The 24,647-nt window shown below is 38.1% G+C and overlaps 1 long non-coding RNA gene across 3 annotated transcripts; it reads right to left on the bottom strand.

The window, feature by feature from the left end:
- Window positions 1-5,151: 5,151 nt before the first annotated feature.
- On the bottom strand, window positions 5,152-21,172 carry LOC126865827 (uncharacterized). Of its 3 annotated transcripts, XR_007689693.1 has the most exons (6): window positions 20,893-21,172; window positions 10,113-13,682; window positions 9,682-9,777; window positions 9,294-9,587; window positions 8,958-9,221; window positions 5,152-6,486 (listed from the first exon to the last, which is right to left on the bottom strand). It is a non-coding gene; the product is annotated as an uncharacterized LOC126865827 (long non-coding RNA). The 3 variants fall into 3 exon arrangements; XR_007689692.1 differs by having other exon boundaries at window positions 9,294-9,777; XR_007689691.1 differs by having other exon boundaries at window positions 9,294-13,682.
- Window positions 21,173-24,647: the final 3,475 nt, after the last annotated feature.

Raw genomic sequence — 24,647 nt, 5'->3', positions numbered from 1 at the left:
ACACTTTAAAATTTACATTAGCATCGTAACGTGGTTCGATTATCATGATTATATTGGTAAAGTTCTTCCTATCTCAAAGTGTATAGAGTAGCTACAAGATACTTATCACATTGCTTTAAACAGTCAATTATCCTTCGTATTAATAAGTCTAAATATTTACTGGTAGCATTTTTACCACTTATTAGGTGTATGTTTAAAGATAACTATTCATGTTCCATACAGTATTCCATTTATCTGACATCCATTTGTTGGAAGGAAATTTTAATTAATGCCCGGTTAACTGAACTGTTGCTGATTGAATTCACTTATCCGCAGGTGAGCTTCTATTACGTGAACGAAAGATAAAATAGCCTATTTGCCTGTCGACAAGTTGGAGTTCTACTGTACTATATTTTGCTAAACTTATAGTTATAGTACATATTTTTCAAATTTTTATATTTTATCATTAAAGTTCTGCTAACATAATCGTGATAATCGTACCTCATTATAGCGCTAATCAAGTTTCAAAATATTCTGAACTAGAATGTTTCTTGTACAAGTATTTTTTATTATATTACGTGTGTTTTTTTTTTTATATAAGTAAATATTCGCGTACTTACGCGAGCAACTGTACGCAGACGTATAAATTTTTATAGCCGAAGGAGAATGTTCGTTTCACTTGGCATCGCGTCGATTAATCGTAACGACTCGAAACGATCAGGCTGTCACGAAAGATCGAAGGAAACGTTTTCGATGAAAACGGACCGCGATCACGGGAATCGACGTGCCCCACAAAGGGAGCCACCTTGCACGCTGGTCCTAATTGTCTGGGGAGAGCCAGGTGGGACTTGCAGTCTCTTCCTGTCCGTTCATCAAACTGTCATTCGACGTCAGACCCGAGGAAGACGGAGTCGTCCATCCGGCGCAGGAATTCCTCGACAGGGAATCGACTGATCGTTAACCGCGGAAATTACGTATGCATGAGCGGCCAGGAACAAAACACAGACGCGGCGGAATATTATTTTAACATTCCCGCTTCGAGCGTCTCGCTCGGCGGGGCCTGCACACGTTAAAAGGGAGCCACGTGGCTTTAGAACTTTGCCTCAGCGGCTGAAAATTCGCTCGCGAGGAAAACGCCACTGGATATTGACCGGAGCCTCGTGAAAATACCACACAGCTCCGATAAACACGATGAAACGCATCCTCCGCCTTCCTATTTCCCTTCTTTCTTTTCTTATTCGAGCTCGTTTCCTTCTTCGTTGCTCCATCGATCCTTCGGTGGATTATGGTCGCAGACGCGTGCGACTTTGAAAAGAATTTTTGGTTAATACGCGTGGACGTATTTATTTGCGGATTTACAATTCTCTGTTATTTCATGGCGTTTCTAGCAAGAAAAAGCCAAGTTAGTTTTTATCTACCGAGTCCGTAAATATTGATACAAAGTGGAATACTTGCGCTGTTGAATGTTTGATATTAGTGTGAAAGTTACTTTCAGATTTTATTAACGATTATGTTTCGTGCAGTGATATGTAAGAAAGCGACAGAATTCTTAATTTAAAGAAAGAATATTCCATAATAATAAGAAATAATAAGAAATAATCCAAATTTCATGAAAAATACTGTATCGGTAATCAATAATTTTTCGATAAAAAACATTGTATGTTATGTATTTCATATTACTCGTGAATACATATCAAACAAAATAATACAGTTGTTATTTTAAAGGAAACCAACACACAGGAAGCGAAACAAAGACACCATAGAAGGCAATAAGAAAAAATAGTCGACAAATGTAAATGTCCCCTTTCGTCTCCTACAAAATAGCACCACATATTTCTCAATATCGTTTGCTCAACTAGACTCGTACGTTTCCTTCTGTCCCGTATATGTTCGTTTTTTTTTTTTTATTTCCAGGTTCTTAACTTCCTGGATGGAGTTGCCTGTTCCACGTGCTCGGGGATATCGTCGGTTCGATCGTCTTCGTTTTTGTTCCCCCTTCTCAACAGCCTTCAAACCGCGGTTAGCCCCATCATATCGTGCACGTAGTTAATAAAAAGGAAAACGAGCAAAAAGAAATAATTATTTTCCGTGGCCAAACAGACGCAATTTCCTGCGAAACAGGCGTACCAGTTTTCGATGGCATCTTACGCTTGCTCTCCGTTCGTTACTTCCTTTCGATTATCTCGCACCGTCCTCTATTAATCAGCCCCAACAGTGGCGGGCTCTTAATTACGCGCACGTAGATTGACCATAAAGATCGCTTGGTCCCAGTCGATTCTTCGATGAAAGGAGACCGAGGGCATTCGGCAAATAACCGTACGCCGGACAAGGACATTCTCCGACCGTTTCACGTTCAAGGTGTCGTTAAATACGTTTAATAGATCCGCGAAATTCCGCTTTCATTCCGACACGCTGTTTGTAGTCTGCGTTTTTGGCGAGGATCGGTCAGTCCACAGAATCGGCCGACTGGTTTCCTTCAAATTGCCGTATAAACTAACGTTGTTAGCGGCTGAATTATCCAGTTTATGTTGATGTTTCGGCTCAAGGTTGGTCGTTATTTCAAAATATCTGCGTTTACACGTTAATTGTGTAACAAAAGGATTTAAGAAGAACTTGACAGAAAGGATAAGTGAATTGTAAGGGGAGAAATCTGAAGCGAGCGTGAATCATGACACGCTAGTAAAGTAAAAGAAAGAATTGATATGTACTATATTGTACAACGTTTCGTCGTCAAGATTATTTCAAGGAACGTTTACTTTTCTCAAATGTTTTCGCGCGTCTATTGTACTATGTTACATGGATTGGCTGCTATTACAATGACAATCGTATCATGACATATTTTTAAGCGACGACGCATCGTGCGCGTCTTACGATATTTGTGCAATGCAATCGGTATCGCAACCTGTGTATCTTACAAAGAAATTTAAAATTAAAAATGTTGCTGAAGGTGTAAGACCATGTAGAAGTAAGGTAATAAAATAAAAGGCGTAGGAATTAAACTTGACGTTGATTTTTGCAGACTCCTTCAAACATCTTCAAACATATTTTATCCTTATCTATTGTATTCTAATTGTATTTCCTGATATTCGCATAGGAATTAAACTTAACGTTGATTCTTGCAGACTCCTTCAAACATCTTCAAACATATTTTATCCTTATCTATTGTATTCTAATTGTATTTCCTGATATTCGCATAGGAATTAAACTTAACGTTGATTCTTGCAGACTCCTTCAAACATCTTCAAACATATTTTATCCTTATCTATTGTATTCTAATTATATTTCCTGATATTCGCATAGGAATTAAACTTAACATTGATTCTTGCAGACTCCTTCAAACATCTTCAAACATATTTTATCCTTATCTATTGTATTCTAATTGTATTTCCTGATATTCGCATAGGAATTAAACTTAACATTGATTCTTGCAGACTCCTTCAAACATCTTCAAACATATTTTATCCTTATCTATTGTATTCTAATTATATTTTCTGATATTCTTATTTGAACAAGTGAGACTTCGTACTAATTTCAAATCAAAATTCAAAATATTGCTGAAGATGTAAGACCATGTAGAAGTAAGGTAATAAAATAAAAGGCGTAGGAATTAAACTTGACGTTGATTTTTGCAGACTCCTTCAAACATCTTCAAACATCTTTTGTCCTTACCTATTGTATTCTAATTGTATTTCCTGATATTCTTATTTGAAGAAGTGAAACTTCATACTAATTTACTTGCTTACTGTAACACATAGCATACAATGCCACTCTCCAAACAATTACCGTTTGGAAAACCACTGTTTGAAAAAAAAAAAAGAATACTCCCATTCCATTCGCTTTAGTCGAAATTACATTCAAAATACCATCAAATTACATAAACAGAACACGTTTCCTGTCCTCCAAAAACTTGGTCGTCCAAAAATTCGATAACCGATTATCTCGAAGCCGAAACGGAGAACTTGCACGCATCCGCTGATAGCGTGGCGCTCGAGTATCCAAGGATACTTAAATGGCGTCCCTTCTCTGAGTATTCGGTGAATTTACGAGGAACGAGCAGGCTTTATCGAAAAACCCGTCTCCGGTGGATAGCAGAGATATTAGTCGAACGTTCTGTCGGCGAACGGCGCTATAGACAGTCATATCCGGCTGGTACCGGCAATTAATAACTCGCCGGAGCCTATTAATGCCATTGTTCAGAGACGCGTGACGGACGGCGTGCGTGTGTGCGTTGGCGCGCGCGCGTGCGCGTGCGTGCAGTGTGGCCCAATTCTACGCGCGGGGCCCCGCGAGGGAGCACGATGTGGACAGGTGCTGCCACCTCGCACCCGCGCGTAATCGCCCCGACGATCTATCGATCGATCCGATCCAACCATCCGGCCCACAGAAACCAAACTTGTGGAGGATACGAGATTTTAATCGACATTCTGTGCCACTACACGCCCACCTAAAACGATCTTCTCATCGAGATTTTGCATCAGTGTTTCCAGACACGATTGGGGTTGAATGGGATTGAATTTAAAAATCCAGTTAAATCGTGAATATTATATCGTGATGTTGGAAAATTCAACTTTATATACAGAAGATTGATAAGAATTATCTGCTTGAATGTTTCTGGAATCACGAGAATAAGAGAATGAGTTTTTGAATAGAAGCTTACGTGACATAGAAGTTATCGTGTGATAAGGAATATCATGTGATCGAATGCATAATATAAGATACTTTAATTCTTATCTTATATTCTAATTGTAATCTTGAATAACACGAGTCTAATCTTTCACTTCTTTTTCCATTTGATATTTAATTTTGTATAGATTTGAAGTGGTGAAATGCGCGAAATTTAGAGAACTGTCGATTATTCCGTAAACGGTTAGAACTTGCTATTTCGTTGAACCGGTTTTAAGCAGAAATCGAGGTCACGTTCGTTAAGTAGCAGTGCGTAATTACGAATTAACATAAGCGCGGGCGTCAAGGGGGACAGACCCCCTATTGCGATTGTTCCGGTGGCGATAGTCGAAGGTGAAACAGTAGAAACGATCTATCAAGTCGTGGTAGAACGTCAAACTCGTGTACCGGTGAAAGATAACGACCAATGAGGGACACGTATTTTGAAAACTCTGGGAAACTTCCTAAGTTTTCGACAAGAAATCCAACCTATCATATAACATGATACGAAGAAACAATTTATTATGAAAATTTCGTCCAAAAAAATATAACTTTTTTACGGTAAAAATGCATCTTAAAAATAATTGTGTTCGCGTTGTATTATCTAAAGGACTGTTTTCTAGATCTAGGAAATATGTACAGTTAACGAAAATACAGTTTTTAAAGCGGAAAACATTATACAAGAACACGTACACATACGTATGATACAATTACATAAGATTAATCCACATTACAAATGATATGATAACGTTAATGACTAAATGGAAAGTTAGCACATGTACACTCTAAAAACTTATGTAAACTAACGTATTTCAATTTTGCTAAAGGACTCCACGATATCTTAACGCTCCCTTGAACGGAGATGCGCATTGCTTCGTATAAATTAATTTTGAAACATTTCTCTAACATTCAGAAGCTTGTAGGGCTCTTCAATGGTTAAATTTCTCTTATTTAACACACGGATGGTCGTGGTACTGGTATTTCTAAATATTTCCGAATGACACAAATAAGATGAATACCATCGACTGAAAAATTCTAAACAACGTAAATAATTATACAACGTTATAAATATAAAATAAACAATGCGCCATTCTACAATTAATAACTGTTATCGTAGCACAATATTTTGTATTTATTACTTATTATTTATTATTTTTTATTAGGTATCTTTAGTTATTTTCGTTTTACTTGATTAATATAGCATATGACTTTAGTCACTAAACCATGACTAAGCTATACCCGAGTCAAGTGATATAAATAAAAAATAATATACAGAATGATCGAGATCATAAATATATATCTATATTTCAAGTATTTCTTATATAGACAAGATACATAAATCTCGCGTGGCTGTTAACGCGTTAACCTTTTACAGTAAAGCTCGAAAGACCAAGTCAAAAATTCCGATCGAGAGACGTCAGTTTCGATCGCGCGCGCGTCGTCGAGCCCCGAGAAGATTATCAGGCAGCAGAAAGACGAAACGGAGTCGCCAGTTGATTCGGAATCAAGATCGTAAAATCCCTGGCTTCCGTTCACACCGAACGGGCCAGCTTTTCTCCTCTCTGTTCGCCGAACGGCCAATAAATCTGGATCCGGTCGTCCGGATCGTGTGTGCGGCTACTAAGGCGCTTACACTTACGCGTTCTTTTCGTCATTCCTCTCCCCCAGGATGGCTCGTTCTTTCGTTTCCTATACCATGGTTCCCATCGAGACTGGGCCGCGCTCACCCCCCGCCCGTGGCTCCGCAACAAAACTCGAATCTAACTTATTTACATATCACCGGCGATGCCGGTGAATTACCATATCCACGTGTATATATGCGTACGCGCGGCCCAACACGGTTCACTGGAAGAAGCGAGAAGTCTGTAAGAAAAGAGAAAGAGAGAGAGGAAGAGGGGAAAGGATGAATAGAGTGGGGAGGAAAGGGTGCATGGAGAAGGTAAGGCGAGGAAGGTGTATTGCGAACGAAGAACGGAGAAATGAAAAGCGAGAAAATGAAGAATCGTTTGGTGGAGTTGCATGGTTCAGGGAGGAGCAATTCAAAGAGGAAGGGCAACTCGAAGAAAGTTGCAGGAAATAGGAATTGAAAATGAAGTAGGCTGGTGAAGATTAGGTGTGAGAGGGAATAAAGTGAAATAGAAGAATTGAAATAGCAGTTCAACGTTCTTGCTTGGTATTATAGGTTGATTTGTCTATTGCGTTATAGAAGACTTGCAAATATGTGGAATACGTAATGAGTAAGAAAACACGGTAAGAGTGAAGAAATCAACGGTGTGAACAGTTAATAATAAGAATTTTCATCGAGTCTCTAAGTCCTAATAATCTTTGCAGATCAAATATTGCTTTATCGTCAAATGAAGTTTTGTAAGTAGATTTTACTATAAACATATCGGTCGACCGTCTATGTTGACTCAGGATTGTAAAGTAGAAGTCTATGACCTAAACCTCCGCCATCGTGTCAATTTATTAACCCTTAACACTCCGACTTTTAATTATGAATATCGACCGGCAACTCCAACTTATTCTCATCATACTTCGACTCGCAAGTTTTTAAGTGTCAGATTTTACATGCTACAATGTAAATAATAATATTAAAGTCACTCAAAACAATCCTTATTCATCTCAGAATTAATATAATATGGATTACAATATTTATAACGCCGTACATCGATGGTGCTTGAGAGGCACACTTGGAGCATTAAATATTAATACCAAAGAGATCCTTGACAATTCCTGAATCAAAGATTCCAACATCGAATATTCCGAGATTCTAATCAAGTTCGAAGATACCAATGCGAAAATGACACATCAGCCGAGATTACCAAGAATAACCTAAACACATATAGACTCGTATAAATATATAGAGACGCAATAAGAAGAAAATGAAACGAAAGACGATCGAGTAGGTTGTAAGGAAAAATATCAAACGGTGCAGACGGGGCAAAAAGAAAGCGCATATGCGCGATCGTATGCGGATTCCATAGGCTAGCGCTAGCCCTCGGTAGATACGAACAGGGGGAGGCCGACGGCCGATAAAACTGCCGTATATAAACGCATACGTGGTGTGTGCAAACGTGGATCGTATGACACGTACGAGGAGAGCCCAGAAGGCCACGCGTGTGTTCCCGCACGCACGGTTACCTCTCCTTTATCGGGCCAGGTGAAGGGGCCCGGCCAAGGTCGGACCCCGTTCCTTTGCGTCTTCTCGATCGTTGCGAGGGGTTGCGGATCGATGATCACGGATTAGCATTGCACCATCTTACGTGTTTTTCCAATGCCCGTGATCACCGCGTAGAAAAGGCGGGATTTTTTCCATGAAAAACTGGCCGGTAACGTTGTTACTTCGACGGGAACCGAACGCGATAGTTGAAAATGGTTACGGTCGTGTATAGTAACGTATCCGTAGGGGATTTGGAAATTTGAAGTTTTTCAAGAGGAACAGGTGGAATATTAAGGGAAAATTGCGTTACTCTGGGTGTTCGATGCGAATGAATTGGGTTGAACGGAGGGAAAAGCAAAAAGTTTTGAAGCAAAAGCGATTTGTTTGAAATTGTCAATTCGTGATTGTTCGTGCTCTGTATTAATACATATGGGGTTTTGTGGTTTTTTTCTAGTTGGATAGAATCGCAGTACTTTTTGTTTTGATTGAAACTAATACTTTTTTGGAATTACTATTGATAGGGAATTTTTCGGCTATTGAAAGATATTGAACTATAGTCGTGTTGGAAAACGAGCAATTTACAATATGTTTCTATCTCGTCGATGTAGTTAGATACGTGCAGAGAGCGGATGTACGACGGTATCGTAACAGAAAATGTCGATGACTGATGAGAAGAATGTGCGCTGAAGATAGAGTCAAGACATTTCTATACGTTTTTCAGTGAAACTTTTTATTTACTGAGTTACTTTACTTTACGATCTACTGCAGCAATACTTGCCATTCCATGATAATTTCCATGCTTACATTCAATATAAAAAGATAATTTATTGAATGATTATTACTAGAACGATTGATTCTTGAATGATATTAAGGAAACACGAAAAATATTTTTGGAAACGAAAGAAAAGTTGCCTATCTAATTTATCACAATTAATTGATCTAACACAAACAACCTTTCGAAAGCCAAACTATTTTATTATTATAGTTCAAGCAACGGTATTCAGCTGTTAAATAAACTCACGATCGACTAATCTTCCAATAATTCTAAATCCTTTGAATAGTCGTAAATTCTTAAAAATCCTCGAAATTGATACACATGTGCGATACGTCACACACCGATAACATCATATCCTGTCAAAAGTCGAAGAGTACAAACCCAGTTTAGTTGGACGCGAGAAGGCAAACATTCCGATTTTCGAAAAACAGGCAACCCGATTGTTCGATTTCCCAAAGGAGCGCATCTTTTTCCCTCGACGAAAGTGTTTCTACCTGTCGCCTTTGTTACAGCCAGCGACGTCTCACGTTTCCAGTTCCAGGACGCCCCGTGGATGAAGAAGAACAGCTTGAATAGATATCACTTTCCGTGGCTGGCACACGCAGCTTCTTCTTCGTCGAGCACAATGGACGTCGTCCGAGCTACCTGCAACGACTTTTCTCGGACTCGATTTCTAACATTGATCAGGGGCTCGTAACAGTGTCAAACGACTCGTACCACCATCCTTTTCACCAACGAAGGCTCTCGAAATGACTCTGATACGTCTACGAACGTATCTGGGTCGAGAGGACTTTTTTCCTTTCCATAGAGATCAATCGGATGTTAATAGAAAGACCAATCCTTTCTTTGAGGACGTGTTTTATATCACATACCATTCACTGAGCTTTCGTCTGATTCATGGAGTACGTTCTTTTCTTCTTTCTTTTTCTTTTTTTTTTTTTTTTTTTTTTTTTTGAGTAGATCAGATTGATTCGTTCTAGAGTTTGTTGCAGTAGATCGAAGTTTAAAGGGCTAAAAAGATTGTTTGTTCAGAATAAAGGCTTATGCTTTGCAACCATTAATTGTTTAATAAAGCTATTATGAAAATAATAGCACGAGATTGTACCTTTGAAACTTTGCTGGATATTAATTTAAAAATTCAAAATACTTGACTGACTAAAATTGAATTGGGAAGGAAGGAACATTGACAGGTAACATCTTTCTGTATAAAAAGTGAAGTAGTTATATCGACTGTAAATAGTTTACGCTATTACTATATTGCTAAATGTATAATAATATAACTATAATTATACTACTAAAAACATAAAAATATATACAATTTTCGTGTTTGCTCTTTTTTAACGCTATCCGCGAACGAATTGCACCAAGTTGCAGTAACTCAGGAAATTGAAGTATAGTTAAACGTAGTTAATTTGTCTTGCTAAAAATTACGAACTAAAATTTTCTCTTACATATCTACTTTAATATTCACCAACACGAATAAACACTTAATCGACTGAGAGCAACAGTAGGAAGAATCCTGATATAAGTACTTACGATTCGCAAACCGCAATCGAGAAATCCCAGTCGAAATGTGACAGCCGGTGTCGAAAGGTCGGAGAATCCGTGTGTGCCCCGATTGATAGTAATAGACGAGCGAAAACCACCACTCGAGAATTCAAATCAGCCCGGTGAGAACGGGCTGAGCGTCGGGAATCAAAATACATTTAGGATTTCCACAAAGGGAAAAAGTGGCATTATTCCTAGCCGAGCGACACAAAGGCATTAACAGTGTTTTGCGCCCTTAATATATTATTCCGTTTATCTCTCCTTCTCGCCCCTTACATGCAAGCACCTTCTTCGTCCCTTCCTCTCTACGACGCACCCCTTTCACGCCAATAGGCAAACAGAAGAATTCCCTTTCCGATCGAGATCGTCTTCGGTGCGATGCAAATTTCCGCATGCAAATCAGCCGGTATGCAAATATGGCCGAACATGTGTGCCCCGTTCCGTCTTCCCGGACCCTTTTTCCGGCCGAAGATCATCGGTATTTGCATATCTTGGATATTTCCTCTCATTGTATCGGGGCCATTGTACCGCGATCGTCCCGTCTATCCGAACCATTAATCCGAATATCGCTTTGAATCGAACTGCTGCCACGATTGACAGATAGCCTCGAGTGTTCCCAGGAGAATCTGCCGGCAGAGAACATCGTCTTCCGGTTTCTTCGATGCCGGATGCTGCACGGGACTCGATCAAACGTAGACTCGAATCATCGATGCGATGGGGTTGAAGAGGGGAATGGAAAGAATGAAAGGTGAATATGGACGTGGCAAAGACTCGTGGGCGTCCTGTTGCACGTTTCTTCTATCAGGCTTTCTCAAAAATTCAATATGAAATTGTAGGAAGATATAATGTGTTCGATGTTTGATTTCTATCACCGCTTTCTATACATAGAAATTGGTGCTTCTGTCCCTTCTTAAATAAGGTCTTCGTGATTTAGACGGATTTTGTTCGATAATTTTTCGTAAATACTTTGAAGGAACATCCAGAAGTGCCTTTGACGTATCTTTGAATCTAGAGCCTGCGGATGAATTGAATCGATATTTTCAGTCGTTACTTTTATTTTGTATTTCTTACGAAATTATGAAACAGGTGCCTGATAGCGCTGCTGTATCAATCTTCGTGAAATTTCCATCTATCGAAGACTAAATAATAATCTTGAATAGTAGCAGAAAAACTAAGAATTTCAAACACAACTTGAAAATAGATAATAAAAAGACATATTTGTCCGGCAGGAAATGTTTGTATATCTAAAAGCGAATGGAAGAAGATTTTGTAAAATCGAGCGAACGATGATATTAAAAAATGTGTAATTGCCATTGACAAGAAGAATCATCGTTAGCTATTCGATACGTTACACCTTCGAGTAAGCAGCTGCTTATTTAACAGCGACGTAGATCAGATAAAAGGAAGAAACAGCGAACGTGAGAAAAAAAGGGGCGCAGTCCTTCCCGGTTCGTCTGGCATATCAAAATTACGGGACAATCGAAAGCGTATCGAAACGAGGCCCAGAGAGAACGAAAGAAAGAGAAAGTACGTAAAGAAAAGAGGAAGAGGAAGGATCGCATTATTCTTCGAACGCGATCGTACCCGAGTCGTCATTGTCTGAAACCAGTTCGCGCTAGTGCTTCTTTGCATACCCACTCCTCCGTCGAATCGTAATTATTGGTCCATGCGCATTGATTATTAAACAGCTTATTATAGTGTCACTCCGGCCTTGATCTTCCGTCTGAACGCAAGCGGTACGAAGAAAAAGGAAATGATCGTTGCAGTCTGATCGGTGCGAGTAATCTGAATTGAAAATCGTACGAGCATGGAATTAATGAAAAGCAAAACTGACGAGCGACCGGATGAATCTTTTTATGCTAAAAGAAGGGGGAAAGTATTTCTGTGTGTATGTACACGCGTCTATGTGTGTGTGTAAGTGTTTTTAGTTGGTTGTATCGTTAGTTGATTCTTTTGTTGCGTTTATATCTGCGAGGTACACGATACAGGAGGTACAAGAGTAGGTACAAGATACGCGAATAGTCAAAGTATTTCGTCATTTTAAAATAATTTTCTTTTTACCGTAACTAGATATTGCAAGAAGGTTGTCTTTTAAATTTAAACGTCTTTTAAAATTAAATTAAGAAATAGCAAAAAACAAGTGCTTTTTAATTTCTAATTTTACTATGTAATATAAAATGCGCGATATGTAATATACCAAAGTCAATTTTACAAAATAACGTTCGACGAAAATGTTCAAATTATATTACCTATATATCAAAAATTGTATTTAAATGAGACATAGAAAATTCCAATGGAAGAATTTTTTTTGTTTGGATGAATTTTACATTCAATTCTCATTGACCCACAGTCAAAGAGGAAATGGCAAAATATAGCGACAGATATAGCAAAAGAGTCACCAAACATCGAAACCCCCTAATTACTGGATTACTTGATACGTCGGACCAGATCCGCAGGCTGAAGACACTCTACCCGTTAGACTTAAACACTAGATTTAATTAGATATTTATATTAAGTAATATTTACTTATCTATAACACTTACTTATAAATTATACTTATCTATAATAAGTATTAACTTATTATGAATAATTAGCCATGTCACTGCGCCACGCCAGAAAAAATTACTGAAAATTCTCAATGCGAGAATTGATTGTAAATATTAATAAATAATAAAAAAAAATTCTCATTGAGAATTATAAGTAAATTTTTTTGGCATGGTACTATGTCGTGTTTAATAAATGTTTATCGTGTGTTTGATTCTAGTTGAATCTAGCGCTTAACCCCTTAACCTACAACTACGGGTAGTAACTAGTGGGTTTTGGTGGTTGTTAACTCTTATGTTATATCTATTACTGAATTTGGATATTTCTTCTTTGACTGTGGGTATCTTGAGGTCGCGATGTAATGGAAAAATTAAAATTCCTTTCGTTCGCATAGACGTCATATTACCTATTTGCTTATTAAACGTGGCAAATTTCAAATACCACCGAAAAAGATATACAAAAGTTGGAAAGAATATCTCCGATGCAACTGACAATTAAGAAACTCGCGTGGAGAACTTTCGTAGTAAGTACGCATTCCGAAAAAAGGTGAAAGTTGAAACTGAACCGAAGACGGACAAGAAAGGCTGGTAATCGCGAAGAAACGTAGTGCAACTTAATCGAAACACGTGGTGTTCTGTGAGAAGGGGGGAGTAAGAGGGAGGCGGGGCGTGATCGTTTTGCAATGTTGCTGAAATAATTGCTCGAAAACGGTTCCGCAAACGGCGAGATAGACGCTGAATTCCTCTTCGCTCTGAATTAATCTCGGCCGGAATGCGACCCCCACACCCGGCTACCCCATTGCCCCCATGGACGCTGGACTTTCATCACGAATGGCTTTTAGGGGGGATGCAATTGTCCGCATTGCCGAGTCGATGCGCTTTCCGGCGTGCGGCTCGTGTTCGTGGAAAAATTTCCGCGACTTCCGGTCGATATTGCGCCCATTCTTCGCGACTTGCGTGCCCGAAGGATGCGTTTATGAGTTTCTCGAGCACATTGCCCCCTTCTTTCCACTTCCTGAAATTTCATTAATTAGACGTTCCTTCGGTGTTTCATGTTTTTTTTTTTTTTTATCAAATGTTTGTATCTTTCGTAGAGTTTTGCTAGAATATTGTTTGAGTGTTGGATAATTTATTAATTGGCGTAAGATATTGTTAGTTGTTAATGGTTAAATTTTGTTGCAAGTATTCGTTATAGAAATGAAGTACTTATTATAGAAATATTATATTTGCGTTGAGTTAAGGTGAATATTTGTTTTTCTTAATGGTAACTTAAAACATTTCACATAATTCTTGAAATCTCTGACGATATTAAGAATCTGTATGAATGTGAAACGATACAAGGTCGACACTGAATTTCGAAACGCACGAAAATATCGCCGAAATTCGAGAAAGATCGACGCCGAAATTTTGCATCGACGTTGTTATTTCAATAAAGTATGTTACTATAGGTTTTACACCTGCTTTCGTTGCCGTTAACACGTGTGGGGATGAACGTTACAACTGTCGATTCCGTAGAACACGTATACAAGACAGAGACGTTATTGCTTGTCAGTAAAAAAAGACACGAATCAATTTGGAAATATCACGATCTTCGACGAGTGTTATCAAGTTGGAACGGATCGATGTTTGCGTTTCACGCAGTGTTTTCCAAGCGATGAATTGCAATGGCGAGGCGGTGCGTTGTGCAAGCGCACGCAATTACTGTGCAAACAACACGTTATACGATCGATGTATGATATTCGATTATTATACAATATTTCGCTGAGAAAACAAATAGATGATCGGATACGATCATTGCGTATTTCCATTGGACGCGTGTAATCACCTCGATTGAGACTGGCGTTTTATGATCGTCGTGGAGATTATTTTTTTCTTTTAATAAGCTACATAAATTAACATCATAGATAATATTTGTTATTCGTATAAATACAATTAATAGAAGGATCGATCTCGACACGAGACTGTGAGAAATTCAGAGCAATCGTTACTAATTTGGCAGATAATATTTGTATCGGTAATTACAACAGTTTATAACGTTAAATTAAAATTGACGTAACTTACTTGATATTTCATACAAATAAATGACTGATAGTTAGAATGCTATATTATATGAGGATGGCAATAACGAATGCATTTTAATTTTTAGTACAGCTACTTATAGTATAATATAGCTTACTAATAGGGAAATTTAACTTGAATTTTCTACCTTCCGTTTTAAATTACTTTTCACTTCCAAGTTCATTTATACATTTTTACTATCTGTGACGCTATGTTACTTCACTACGTTGTTATTGTTAAAACATTCGTATTGCCAACATATAATATGTATATCAACATTAGTTTTATCCCTAACAGATTATTAAGCGAAAAATATTTTACATTTCCTTGCATATCCCATTCATTCTTATTGAAAACAAAATGTTTCAAACAATTTAACTACAAGTCTACTTTTTAAATACTTCCATCGAGTTACCTTTTATCGTCGGACAAAACGTCCGCACTGTTCCACACCGTAACATACGTAACCTTTGTTTCCTCGTAGCCCGGCGAAACCCGAAATTAATCAATAAACAAAAACAGCCTGGCATCGAAACGAGTCGTATTATCGGTGTTCCCAGTAGGTTCACCCTTTAAGTGCGCAAAAACGAGACCCAGAATCGAGCAGTAGCACCCTCTTGGAATCGCATGAGTGGCGATATAAAACGAGGAGGATCGATAATTCAAGCTGTAGCAACGTTTTTTTCACGATTCGTGGCTCTGTGATCGATGCTCGATGCTAATGAGCAGCGTCGAGTGACACTCTGCCCGTATGTTTATTAATCACCGGGTCCGTTTCCCATCGGCAAACCGGCCGGACTAGTTCGCAACCCCTTTCGGTATCGTTTCGACCGGCTTCCTGATCGATCTGTATTCCCCTTTTTTTTCAAAACAGTAGCCGATGCACGCAATGCTTTTGCTCATACGCTACCGTTAATATCTCGATACTTCAGTGGATCTGTAGCAACAATACAGTTCTGTTAAAGATTAACAAATTAACGAAGAACCAATGAATGGAAGCGATGGTTATCTAGAATAGAGATACCTAGAATTTTTTTTAAGAGAAGGTGGAAAATTCGGTTGAATAAAAATTTTCGGGTGATATAGATTGAAATAGGTACGCTTCAATATGAATTTGGAATGTTTAGATTATAACGAAGTATCATTCGATGTATCATAACGTACGCTGATACTGCAAAATAACTTCACAGGTTACACATTGTAGTAATTTTCAAATTAATCATTTCGACACATAAGTAGCTTAGCACTAGAACTATCACATTAGTCAAATTGTCTGGTTTTACAATTTTATTTTAAAATTCCTACTTTATGTAATAACTGAAAGAATAATATAACGAATTTTATTTTGCTTTTTATGCTTCAAACTCAAAATAATTTTGTATGAAGGCTACTTATACCAACACCAGTCAAAATGGCTGGTACTTGTCAAAGTGTAAAAGGGTACTGTAATCTGTTTACCGAACCCCAATTAACCAGTTTCCTCGTTTTGTACAACTTCCCACACGTTTTTTAAATTTTTACTGCCTATCATCCAATATGATGATATCAGTTATCAGGAAAATTCCGGATCGATCGCTAGATGTTAACACTAGAAATATCACACCAGTCAAAGTGACTGGTTCTACAATTTTATAAATGTGCCAACCCTCGTTTAGGGATCATGGTCCCAGATGGATTAATAATACCAAAAATGTACTTCATAGCATAGGATTCCTTCTGTAAGAAAGTAATAAATCAATAAATATAAAATATTATTACGTATTTTTTAAAGACCAGTCATTTTCACTCGTTTTGATAGAAATAGCTTCGTGTTAACTATCGGTAGTTCTAGTGTTAATCATAAGATGCAATCGTACGTCTGAAATATATCGATGCGCAGAAACGCATAAAATTAAAATACCCAGTCAATTACGTCCTATAATATCTTCTCTGCGTATAACACGAAACACTCGCGTGCACAAGCATAATAATCACGAAGAATAAAATCATCGTGCATTCCTTTATCCCTAATTTTGCGATTGAATTACATCATGTCAAAGGTAAGCAAATGTCCGAATACTTTGAAACAGTAGTGTGTACACACCTGTACGTATACATATAGAAACACGCACACGTATATACAAGCGCGGAAATTAAGCGGCGTCTTAGGAAACGTCTTAATTAATCCTCTGAAACGTCTATCGCGAATTGCTTCTTGCAGCGGCAATTAGGCGAGATTACGACGTTGCACAACAGGCCTGAGAACGGCGTCGCGGCAACGGCCGAGCTTGAATTTTGCTTATCGCGCGACAACGGACGCTTCGAAACGATGTGCCTACCGATACCTCCCTAGCGAATTGTCTTCTTCCGAAGTTTATTGACGTTCTTCAGGGAATTCAGACGCTCGATCAAAGAACAGTTTCAATACGAAGTTACGAAGCGATAGAATTTTTCTTATTTTTGTGAGGAACGAAATGTTGGTTAATGGAATTAGAAGAAGTCAGTTTCAGAAGTGTGTTTTAACGTTTGGAATCCAATAGATGAGATTATTCAAGTTTTGTAAGTATACGGATTTTGATATAAAGTGACATTATTTTATGAGAGGTGGTGATTTTTATGTAAAATTATTATTCTAAAATTAATATTCCGTATCCTCGTGCACTCCTATGAAGCGCTATATGTCGTAAGATTATTTCGATTTTGAAAAATTGTTCAACTTGCGTAAGCCGAAAATATTTTCATGCATTTGTTTCAGGAAGGAATTATATTGCATGATGCGTGTCGAAATTGCGCATATGTTTACTTTGTACGTACACGCACTTATTTCTCGACACGATGATTCGTGTATTGCTGTAGCGGCAATCGCGAATCGAACGTTTCTATCAGGAAGTCGATGGTAATATTGTGTATCATTTGGTTTAAGGTCTGTATCATGAAACACGACTGGTGCATAAAATCGTATAATCGCAAAATACGATGGGAAAAGAATGCTAAATAAAATAAGCTCTAAGTTTCAGAAATTCAAGAAGCCTAGATATTAGTCCGAGCTTGAAAACATTGCACGCAGGAAGACTCTTCTCGTATCGTAGAACCTTATGCGCAGAAAGATTCTCGTCTTCTAGAACCTTACACGTATCGAGTATCGCGAGACGCTTTGAAATTGATAAATTTCTCAGTCTGATGAATCAACTGCGAGCTTCATCGAACAAGCTGGCAAACAAGCTTCGAAACTAAAACAATCAACGCTTGAACATTATATTTGCATATTTTTCAAAGACATTTATTACACTACTAGCCGAAGCAAATTTTAGCCAACCATCGTCAAACAAAGCTATTTTATTTCAAGTCTGCTTCGCTCACCTCGTAATATTAAGAACAGAATTTTATTGATTCAAATTACATCCAAATCTAATATCTTCACACTTTTCACGTTACTATACTAAAGCTATGCTTTGTTTCGTTCCCTATATTTTACTATAAATCCAAGCATAAAATTAACAAGTGATCAGTACAGAAAAAAAAATGTAGCAACCATAAAGAACAAAATCATTACAAATCATCCCATCCATAACTCTACAATTAACCTAAGTATATCGTATTAAAAATAAAAGCTTGTCTGGATGTGGTATACTACGAACAAACAAAACTATCAAAAGACACACCGAAGCAATTGTACTCGAACAGCCTCAAAAGCCATCCATCACATATATATAAAAAGAAACAAAAAAAAATAAAGGACAAGAACACCGAAAGAACTCGAAGGAATCAATTTTAGCGAATAACAAATCTAGAGAAATCGACGAATTGCAGAAAATTTGATTGGTCTGAACGAAAATTACTGTGATTTTCCGGTATTCTTGCGCATGTCCTCGATGCGGCGCAAGTTCGACACGGCTGTTTCAGTTTCTTTATTACGCGACGATTACCTTGGATTCCGCGAAACGCGGAACGCTATCGCGTTAATCGTCTGTTCTCTGTATGACTCCGGGCCGGGTATTGAGTGTCGCCTCGTACGGCGAAATATGATTCCGTAGACGTTCCTGGCCTACATTGCCACTCATTATATGATCGAAAGTAAACGCACCACGGGCCCTGGCTCTCGACAGAACGACAGGAAACAATGGGTCACGCTGCGGGACGCAGTCACAGAGACCACCGTTTCATCAGGTGTATCGTGCATCCTTCCCTGCTCTCCTCTTTGTCGGCCTGATGTTTCCGAGGGTTCGGGGAGTGGCTCGAGACGACAAGACGGGATCATTCAGGGTCATTTTGGATTTCAAGTGGGAGGAAAGACGGAACGTGGATCCGAGACTTTGTTGCCCTGTGTGAGGTTGTAATGCACGGCTTCCCGTCTTTACTACGTTTGCTGCGCTTAGATGTCAATGCGACCGACCGTGAAAATTGTTGATCGTCTTGGAATTAATTATTACAGGATCGTTAAAATCGGAATTTTGCAGTTAAAATCGCAAATGGCACGTACGCATGTAAGTGACTGAAATGAAAAATTACGACACGCATCTATCGATCTCGCTATTTAGGTACACAATTTACCATATCAATTTCTCATCCGATTTTACTATTTCCATTTGAAGTATGTGTCCGTATTTAAATGTATCCAGATATTTATAAAAATTAATAACTACAAGGTTTGCTTCGACATTATTGAAAGATCGTATGAATCGTTGCGAAACCATATTGATCAATTCCATGTATTAGAAAGTACAAAAATATGAAGATGTCACGAAAATTGTCTGTTAAATTGTAACTGTCTTGGAATTTCTCGTTATTTATTTCATTATCTTGCAATGAATGAATTTATAAAAGTAAGTCATTTGTTCCTTCAGAATTGACGATCAATGTATTTATACAATAAAATTAAGAAACTAATTAAAACTTGGTCACTTTGGCCTCCGAGAGGCTCACGCGTAAAACTCTATTTGAGATTGTAGCTTGACGCGTTTATGGTAGCGTTCACGAATGTTTAAAAAATGTTGTACGTGATGTAATATCGTGTAAATTAATACATTTGTTCACACAGATTATATATGTAACACGTATTTATTTTTTATGTATATAACATATCGAGATGCACATTCAAGGTTGGTAAGCGTAATGCTAAAATTATAGTAAGCCTGAACATGTGTTAAAGTACGTAGACTCGTATTTTCAAAGTGTACGCCAATTTCCCGGTTTCGCGAAATATCGTTGTTCAAGTTTCTTTTTCTTTTTAATAAGAAGACAAGTGTAAATGCTTCATGAAAAGTATGCCGTTACAGACATTTAAGGCTTTGCATTACCCAAGGAAGAGTTTCTTTGTGTACTTTCAGAGGAAAGTAATGCACAGCAGATGGCCATGCCCAACGCAAAGAACTTGGATCTTATTTCGTGAGATCCTAAGAATTGCATTCGAATGGCATCAAGTGGCAAACATAACTTAAAACTTCGTTTTAATCCCTTTCCACCTTGCTTCTGACGCTTACCTTAAGTGTACCATCGTAAATATGTGGTAATAACGATAAAGCCAGAGTGTACAGCAATGCAATGTACATAAATGTGCAATCAAAGAAACATCATATCGAATACATGCGCTCTTTTACCTTGTTTTCGTATACATAATTGGATTAGTAAAATTGGTTACACTTGAATGTTCAGTGATTAAGAAGAAAAGAAATATGTAATTATCAATATACGTATATTAAGTAATAAAAAGCATTCAAGTTGCGACATCGTTGTATCACCGTGTACGTGTATTGAACTGATATCGCTAACAGGCAGTTACTTATTACAAATACAGTGCAACCACAATTCTGAGAGAACGAGTTACGAAACGATTTAGGGCTAAATCGAGGTATTATACGTCGTTTAATTATTGTTTCTACCTTGATTGCATTTCTTCTTGTTTTGAAAACTCGCGACAAGTTACAATATAAACACACATTCAGACTCATGTCCGACTAACGTACCGTTATTCACCGCACGAATAATTTCCAATAAAACAAACGAACATTAAATACAAAGAACACCAAAACGAAAATTATTTCAACTAATAAGAACTACGAATCTTCCTTGACCAACAGCCAAAGACCAAAGAAAGTAACTCAAAAAGCAACGCCAACGATCTGCTTAAATGTCTCAAATTCCAAACACCCATGACAAAATACGGAAAAAAAGGAAAAAGAGTGGCTTACCAGTAAAAGAGCAGGATGCAAAAGTTTCCGTTCCCGTGGTCGAAACACAGGCCCGTATCGACGATCGCGAGCGTCGTCCCCCACTCTTGACAAAGAGATGGAGAGAGAGAAAGAGAGTGAGTAAGAGAGAGAGAGAGAGAGAGTGGAGGGGGAGAGAGAAAAAAGCGACATCCCCGTTGACATCTTCGCGGCGCAAGCTATGAAAGTGCCTATACAGGTTTTTGAGACGGTGAAGCGAGCGAAGATAAGGGTGGAAAAACGTCGGGTCGTGTGATCGTCGTGAAAGCGGCCGGGTAGTGGGGGATCACGAGGGGTTAGAACCTGCGCCTAAGTTTACCCTTTCCCGGCGCATGCTCCTGCACCACTTTTCCCACCCTGTCGCCGAGGTTTGACTCCCGATATGATCGGAAAAAGGAGCCAGAAGCTAAACTGCCACCACCACCGCCACCCCCTGCCCGCCACCCTCGTGAACTCGTTTTCAGCCCCTAGTATTTTCTGTCGTTACCGTGCCCGCTAAACTACGACCATTTGGATTCATTGAAACTCGCGGCCATCCCGCGAAACATCTTCAAAACGAAGATACACCGGAAAGGCACATCGGAAATTCCATTCACTTTGATTTAGGTTCGAGCTTGTCGAACTGTTGGAAATTTTTGCGGACTAGGTGTTTCGAGAACGGGGAATTTGTACCGCGTAGCTATGGAAAATTTGTGACGGATTATTTGCTTTTTTAATTTGTTAAGCGAGGAATGTTAGTTAACAGGAGTTCTTCCTGATCTCTAATAATTAATATGTTAAATTTTTTTCTTTTTGAATCCCATATTTTTTTAACGAATTATATCATTTGACACATAGGAGTGAATTATATTTATATTTGGAAACATTAAAAATGAGCTATATGAAATTGATTAATTTTTAAATTTTATTTTCTGATCGATAGAAGCTCTTGATCGAAAATCCGATTAATAGGTTAAAGATAAATTGCGTTCTTGTTGAGAAAGGACCTACATTGTTGTTTTAATGCAGAAAGGATAGTAATTGAATAAAAAGTGACAAACTGTATAAAAATTATGGTTTATTACCACGTAAACTGGACGGTGATGAAAGAGAACGTAATTAATACGTTGTTGATGATTTAAATGCTTTTTTTTAATTTTGCACAAGTTTCAAGCGTTTGTTCATCTGTAATAATGGAAAATGAAAGATTCAGTTTTATATCGTCTAGCGAGTTGTACATTTTTTAACCTGTCATTTATGACAACATAAACCACCTTTTATAATGTATATTGAGTTATTGTTTTAATCATTCTACATCTATCCTGTATATAGTGAGAGCAGAATTATAATTCTACGATAAATTTATATTAATAAATTCCATTTCAACTTATATCAAATAGTAAAAACTATTTAGGTAGAATGAAAATTTCTTATTATAAATTTTTTCAAACGAACACAGTCACGTGAAGGTAAAACGAACTGGACAATGGACGATGGATTTCTTTACATATTATTCGGACAGAAATAATTTATTCTGTATTTCCATATTCTTGCCCTCTTGTGTTAATGGAATGTACTATCCTATTTCTTCCCTAATCGTACTGCAAATGTAATATACGGAAAAATTGCAATAATTATACGTGAAATATTACAGAGGTTAATTCTAATTCTTGTAGAAAAGTTCATTCTGTTCATAGACAAATAGATGAATGAATAATTCGCAATGTGTAATCTACAGACATTAATAATTACTGTTACCATAGCAGTTAACATCGTTATTACTGTTACGACTATTTCTATAATCCTGAAATTGGTGTTACGAAACCTGAATCCATTCTAGAATGTAATTTACAAGTAAAATTACGTTATTTATTATTCATTAAAAAGTATAGATCTCGAAACAATGTATAGATAGGCAATGACTATATATATATATATTAATAACAATTAAATTACAATATCATACAAATATTATTATTGTCATAATTATATTTAAAATCATTAACGTTTTTATATTTCTTATCTCTACTATGGTTTCTATCGCAAATGTTAATTCTTTCTTTTAAAAAATTACGACGAACGAACTTCCATCTGTCAATAAAAAGCGCAAGATAAGAGATCAACTGGAATGTATTTTCTTTCAACGATACTTTTTCGAAACTAATTCTCGAAATGGAAAGTCCACGTGAACTTTTCCGCCAGAAGAGACTACTCGATGCAAGAAATATATTCAGGAACATTTTCCTGCGATGAAAAATTTCCTAAGACAAAGTACGAAGTATAAAAGAAAGACGACCCACGTGAATTCCTTTCGAGTTATCTAAGTTATCTAAAAAAGTTTTCCTTTCGATAGAGCAAACCGAAAGACAATTTCCTGGTGAAAAATTGCACGTTGCTCTTCTCTTTTTCTTATTTCTTTCCTCGTAACGAACCTTATTCAAGGTAGGGAAACCGTGACCTTAGTTTTGTGCCGAAAAATGTTTGATACATTTACTGCACGATGGAAATGTATTTTCCAAATTGCCCAGAAAACGCAGCACCTCAAGTCGATCATTTTCGTATTAAACGTCTGGAAAGATCATATGCGTATTTCTATTTTGGTTACAGAAATTCCGATGTATTTTAGCTCCATACGTATATATCTTAAGAAAAGCTATTACCATCGTCGTTGAAATTTGGTTTTGTTACTTGAAACACCTGCCGATATTTATGACACGCTATAAATCATTACATATTTTCTGTATTAGATACGTAGTTATTTTACAAATTCCTCGAAAGAATCCTCTTTCGTAATTAACGTTTAAATATCACGATCGTCGTTTAATAACAGCAGAGTACTTTCCATCTCCAAGACAAAACGTAAAATTATTTTTAACGCGTTCGCAACTTCAACAATCCTCTTCGCAAGTAACATTCCCTCAAATACCACTGCTCTTACAAATCTCACAAAGCTCACGTCTTCCTCAAACAAAATACCATTGTTCATACGAAATCTTTAAAATTCACCTTACACGATACTATACGTACGAAAAAAAACGAAAGAACACTCACAAATAAAACGTTAAAATCAGTCTCACTTGCCTCAAACTCCTTCGCAACTACGCCGTAATCCGCTCTTCCACACAAAATATCTCATTTCCTGGCAACAGCAACGCGACTAATTCGTGTGAAAGTGCATACGCATAAAAGAAGCAACAAATCACTGCCAGGAATGAGCCTGCTGGTACGCAAAGTTCGCTGGAATCCGAAGGCAACGGGAGGCGGAACGCAACCCTTCTTTCCGATCAGGCCGTTGAAGTCACCGATACTTCCGATAGCTGATACAGCGCATCGTGTCCTCGTGGCCGTTGCTGGAAGGGGTGCCGGCTGGTGGTGGGGGTGGCCACCCTTGCGTTTCTGCGGCTGGTTTGACCGCGCGGCCGCGCCGTGGCGCCACCGTACAGCCTGCGCGGCGGACGTCCCTTGGCGCCGCGCCGCTCAACTTTTGTCCAACCGTAAGTGGCTGGCGGCCGCGTGAGACGCTCGCCTTCGCGCATCGCGATGCGACACGTTGCCATTGAACGCACTCACCGGACGCTCGTTCCACGCGACAATCCGTCACCGCGAGAAAACTACGAATTTCGATGAACGAACGAACGAAGAGGATACACGGCCACGGACAATAGTTTCGCCGGGGTGGAAAAGTGCGTGGCTGGAGGGATGACTGCGAGGGCTGCAGGAGCCGAGCGTTCGAGTTAGTCTCGGCCAGAACACAGGCC

This window comes from Bombus huntii, chromosome 5 (genome assembly GCF_024542735.1).
Source record: "Bombus huntii isolate Logan2020A chromosome 5, iyBomHunt1.1, whole genome shotgun sequence".
NCBI classification, from domain to species: domain Eukaryota; kingdom Metazoa; phylum Arthropoda; class Insecta; order Hymenoptera; family Apidae; genus Bombus; species Bombus huntii.
The sequence above is the reverse complement of the archived record's forward strand: the minus strand, read 5'-3'. Positions and strand labels throughout refer to the sequence as shown.